Genomic DNA, 5,777 nt, shown 5'->3' with positions numbered 1-5,777 from the left:
TCGTGACACTTCTCCTGCAGCTGGCGTAGGGAGAAGATCATGTCCACTGTTGATCGGTCAGCTCTGAAGCCACACTGGGACTCTGGGTAGAGAAGGAAAACTCTGATTCCAAAAAACCTCCGCTGCCTTGCGGCATACCTCTTCAGGGGAAAGGCTAAGGAGAAGGGAAACTCTGACTCCAAACCTCCGCTGCCTTGCGGCATACCTCTTCAGGGGAAAGGCTAAGGGAGTAAACCCCGACAGAAAATCCGGAGCCAGAGTCCCTAAGGCGGTTTGACGTTGTAGTCAACACCGGCAACTCCTGCGGCGCACCTGAAGCCAAGCTGTATTGACTCTGTCTTTCGCCTTGGATCCTTCAGCTGCGAAGAGAGTGGGGGTCTGCTGCATGGGCAACAGCTGGCCCTCCATATCACCCTGCCCAGGCTTTGTAGCTTCACTGGAGAGGACACTCCAGCGTCATCGCAAGATGTCGACTTAACACGGGAGGAGACAGTTACCGGTTATAAGCTCATCCGATTGGCGAAGGAAACGAGCGCCAGGGGTCTCCTCTGACGGTGGGAGAGGTCATCACACCTCACTGGACAGCTACCGCCCGCCTCAAGCTGGGAAGCCCCCAGCCAATTAGGTGCCGTCTCGCCATGGCTCACCTGCCCCACTGGGTGCGTGGGGATCAGAGAGGCATCTCTTGAAAAGTGGGCCACAAAACACTCGCACCAGGCAATTCCAAGCAAACAACAAGAAAGAAGCCTCCAGCTCTTTGCCTCGCTAGCTGGAACATCAGGACCATGTGTCCCGGACTTACTGCAGACCTTCCGTGGATCAATGGTGCCAGGAAAACCGCCATCATCGACAGGGAACTGGCACGACTAAACATCGACATTGCGGCTCTACAGGAGACCCGGTTGGCCGACAACGGAACTATCAGAGAAACCAACTACACCTTCTACTGGCAAGGGAAGTCTCTGGACCAACCAAGACAGCACGGTGTTGGGTTCGCTGTGAAGAACACGCTTGTTAACTCCATAGAGCCACCCACAGGAGGCACAGAGAGATTACTTACCCTCCGATTGTCAACAACTTTCGGCCCTGTCAGCATTCTTAGCGCGTATGCCCCAACCCTCTGCGCCACCACTGAAGAGAAAGAACAGTTCTACCATGCACTGGACGAAGCATTATCCAAGATCCCCAGAAGTAACGCTCTTTATCTCCTTGGAGACTTCAACGCAAGAGTAGGAGCCGACCACATGGCCTGGCCCACCTGCCTCGGAAACTTTGGGAGAGGAAAGATCAATGAGAATGGTCAGCGACTGCTTGAGCTTTTGTGTCACCACGGCCTGTGCGTGACAAACACATTCTTCAAGTGCAAAGAGATCCACCAGGTGTCATGGAGGCACCCCCGCTCCCGCCACTGGCACCAGCTTGACCTCGTCATCACCAGAAGAACGGATATTGGCAGCACCCTCCTCACCCGCAGCTACCACAGTGCAGACTGCGACACGGACCATGCCCTCGTGGTAAGCAAGGTGCGCATAATGCCGAAGAGGTTGCACCACTCCAAGATGAAGGGTCGCCCACGCATCAACACCAGTTGTGCCAGCAACCCAGTTAAGACCCAGCAACTGATCAACAGGATGGAAGATGCACTCGGCGAGGGAATGGCAGCAGATGACATTATCGAATCCAATTGGCCACGTCTCCGCGACGCCATATACAACTCCACCATTATTGCTTACGGGAAGAAAGAGCGGAAGAACGCTGACTGGTACGAGGCTCACTGGGAAGAAATGGAACCCGTGATCGAGGCTAAGAGGAAGGCCCTACTGGCTTACAAGGCCACGCCCACTCCCAGTACACTTCAAGCTCTAGGGCTGCCAGGAACAAAGTCCAGAAGACCGCCCGCCACTGTGCCAACACCTATTGGCTAAACCTGTGCAGAACCATCCAGGAAGCCGCCGATATAGGCAACGCACGAGGAATGTATGAGGGTATCAAGAAGGCAACAGGCCCAATCCCCTCCAAGATCGCCCCCCTTAAGTCCAAGACAGGTGAGGTCATCACTGACCAGGAACAGCAAATGCGGCGGTGGACCGAGCACTACCTCGAGCTGTACGCAACGAAGAACACCGTAACAGACACTGCTCTTAACGCCATCCCAGACCTACCAGTCATGGAGGAGCTAGACACCCCACCTACTGCGGCAGAGCTCGGCAAAGCCATCGACCGCCTCGCTTGCAGGAAAGCACCAGGAAGCGACGGAATCCCTCCAGAAATCCTAAAGAGCGGGAAACCAGTCCTGCTACAGCCGCTCCACCATCTACTCTGTCTCTGCTGGAAGGAGGGTTACATCCCCCAGGATATGAGAGACACCAACATTATCACCATGTACAAGAACAAAGGAGACCGCAGCGACTGCAACAACTACCGGGGCATCTCTCTCCTCAGCGTCGTCGGCAAAGTATTCGCCCGGGTCGCTCTTGCCCGCCTGCAGACCCTTGCTTCCCGCGTCTACAGACGCCTTAGGACTTTGAATATGTCAGGGATCACCCTCAGCAGACTTGCCCAGGAGAGGAAAGCTTGGAGAAAAGACCACCGATTTGGTTTTGTGGCTGTCCCAACAAAAAATCCCAATGGCATGATGTACCTCATGAACTGGGAGTGTGCCATTCCAGGGAAGAAAAGGACCCCTTGGGAAATAGGCTTGTTTAAACTATGAATGTTCTTCAAAGATGACTATCCATCCTCACCTCTGAAATGCAAATTTGAACCACCATAATTCCACTTTAATGTGTACCCTTTCAGGCACTGTGTGCCTGTCCATCCTCGAGGAAGACAAGGACTGGAGGCCAACCATCACGATTAAGCAGATCTTATTAGGAACACAGGAACTTCTAAATGAACCAAATATCCAAGATCCAGCTCAAGCAGAGGCCTACACAATTTACTGCCAAAACAGAGTGTAATATGAGAAAAGGGTTCAAGCACAAGCCAAGAACTTTGCACCCTCATAAGCAGTGACCTGCAGCAACATCAAAAGGCAGGGATTGGTTTGGCAGAATTGTTTACAACATTTGCAGATCCAACATTGCTCTATACAATTACTAGTCACATAAGGGAGGCAGGTGGGCACAGTTTCCCATTTCCGCCACTGGGACACACATCACCACTTGCTGAACTGCCCAGTTTTTTATACAGGGTCTCTTCCTTCAGTCTTTTGTATTTTTCATTGTTACGTAAAACTTGCTTTTATTTTAATATTGATGTCAGTATTTCAACTGCTGTAAAATTATGAACTTTTATACTTCTATGCATCCCTGAAGAGCTAGTTCCCTTTGCTCGTGGGTGCAGGCATGCTTCCCACTGTCAGAGCTAGACGTAGCCTCCAGCTGGTTGTATGAAAAAGAAATAAGCCTGTCCCCTGCCTTTGCGCCTCTGTCATTTTCTCTGCAGAACCCAGGTTGTGTTGCTATTTGCCTGAGATCCAAAGTCAGTCAGCCAGCTTCTTGTTTCCACATCACTTCCTTTGTGTTTATATGGCGTTTTGTCTGTGTTGTTGTTTAGAGTAAATAAACTGTTTATATAATAGTGGGGGAAAAAATCCTGACCGATCATTAGTGTCTATACCCCTCTTTGCCTCTTACCCTCTTCATCACCTGCCTTAAATCCAGCTTTCTGTATCCAATGACTAAAATGAAAATGAAAAATTATAAACACCACGGGCAATTATCACTTTAAAATTATGATAATTTTAGACTGAAACTTAATGCTACTCCTTTTTTTCCCTTTTTTTCAAACTTCCAACACGTACTCTCCAACTCTCAGTATCAGCTGGTAATTCTGCCTCTTAGTTCACCAGGGATGTTAACAAATTAGAAAACAATTTTTTGAAATGTTCCCACCTTCCACATCTCCCTTCCTACCTACATCTGTGCCTACAGTGTCTGTGCCAAAACTATCCAGCAATTGTTCCCTTTTTCTTCTACAGAAACAATTTGTTCTCTCTAATTGACCATTCAAATCAGCATTAAAAGAAACAGGTTATTTCTCAAAAATAAAAACAAAGCTTTTATAAGCCCACGTTTCTTCTCTCACAGATCTTCTTTTGTCTTTAAAGCAAAATAATTTGTGTACAATGTATGCCCAATTTCTTCCCTCCCATCCTCCTTATGACCCACTCAAATGGGACATTTCAATCCAATCACTCCCTAAATGAGCTCATCCAATATCTTGTCTTTACCATACAAAAGGTTGTTACCTCATATATATATACCTTCAGGGCTCTGTCCTGATCTCTAGAGCAACCCATATATCAAACTGCATCCTTATAAATCACTACTTGAAAGTCTAATTGATCATTTAACTTTAATAAACCCAAAATAAAGTCACTGATATTCCCCCTCCAAAATAGCCCCTGTGCAGTGCTCCTCATTTCAGATAATGGCAAATATTCAAGTTTCTCGGCCCAAAAAATTGTTCAGTCATCCTTGTATTCACTCAGTCCCTCACATCTAATATCGCAGTGACTTCAGTTGATGTTAACCTCAAAATACATCTATGATCTAATCATTTATCACCATCTGTAACTGTACCACACTACTTCAAACCAACAAACTTCACTTCTTACTTGGATTTTTGCAATAGCCTCCAAATTGATTTCCTTGCCTTTGACCTTGAAGTCTTTCACTTTATACTCAACACAATAACTGATGAAGTCCTGATCATTGTAAAGCTGAGTATGTGATTTCTCAATTCAAAATCCCACAAAAGTATCTGATTCACCATAAAGTGACAGGTTTAGTAAATCCTACAAGAGCCTCCTGGCCTCTGTCAACTTCTCCAACCCCATCTCCAACAGCTCTTTCCATCCATACTGGCATTCCGACTATTCTTTCAGCACACTGAGGAGGTGCCCACCCAAGTGTCTTCGTACTTTTGATTCCCTTTCATATAATTTTATTCCCACAAATATCTGTATAGCAATCTCTCCCCCTTCATTCAGTTCTCTATTTAAAGATATCCTGTTAAGGCTATCTACATTCAATTAGAATACAGAAATTTATATTTAAAATATATGTGTGTGTGTGTGTGTGTGTGTGTGTGTGTGTGTGTGTGTGTGTGTGGTTTTTAACCTAACAACTTTAAAAAGAAAACCCAGATATGCTACGGAAGCAAAAGTAAAAACAAACAGCAAAAGTAAGGGAGCAAACAAACAAAATATTAGAAAGCTAAGAATACATCAAACCTAAATGAACTAAATTAGAGGAAAGGAAAAGCTGTTCAGGAGACAGAAAAGATCCATAACCATTTCTGTCCATGGTGAAGTGGTGCAGGAAAAGTATTTGTCACTGACTGGGATAAAAAGATACCTCGAAAATTAATAAGGTGTAGTGCCTAGACATTGGATGGAGTGACAGATTAGAATTTCACAGAGCAAACAAAAAATTAGATTGCATTGGTCTGCCGGCTCTTCATTTACTACATGGGGTTCTTTTATATAACCTAGGGTAATGGCAGGGCAGCTGAGAGAAATCCCTTCTAGGTATTCTAGTTCTTCATAAATTGTAAAGCACTTGTCTTCTGAAGACTGCCTCAGTCGGGGCACATAGAGGAGGCACCAGATCAATGTCTATGTCTCTCTGACTGTTTCCCTCTCTCTCTCAAATCAATATATCCTTGGGGGAAGATTAAAAGAAAAAAGAAAGAAACAAACAAAAAGGATCCAGATTAACCAAATAATTTGGAAGAACAAAATATGGAATTGCTTGATTTCAAGACTTACC

At 46.1% G+C, this 5,777-nt stretch overlaps 1 pseudogene; it reads left to right on the top strand.

Moving 5' to 3' along the window:
- Nucleotides 1-2,527: 2,527 nt before the first annotated feature.
- Nucleotides 2,528-3,008, top strand: LOC149990584 (SUMO-conjugating enzyme UBC9 pseudogene; annotated as a pseudogene).
- The last annotated feature ends 2,769 nt before the right edge of the window (nucleotides 3,009-5,777 follow it).

Source organism: Furipterus horrens, unplaced genomic scaffold (assembly GCF_987537825.1).
Source record: "Furipterus horrens unplaced genomic scaffold, mFurHor1.1.pri manual_scaffold_17, whole genome shotgun sequence".
NCBI lineage: Eukaryota > Metazoa > Chordata > Mammalia > Chiroptera > Furipteridae > Furipterus > Furipterus horrens.
The sequence above is the reverse complement of the archived record's forward strand: the minus strand, read 5'-3'. Positions and strand labels throughout refer to the sequence as shown.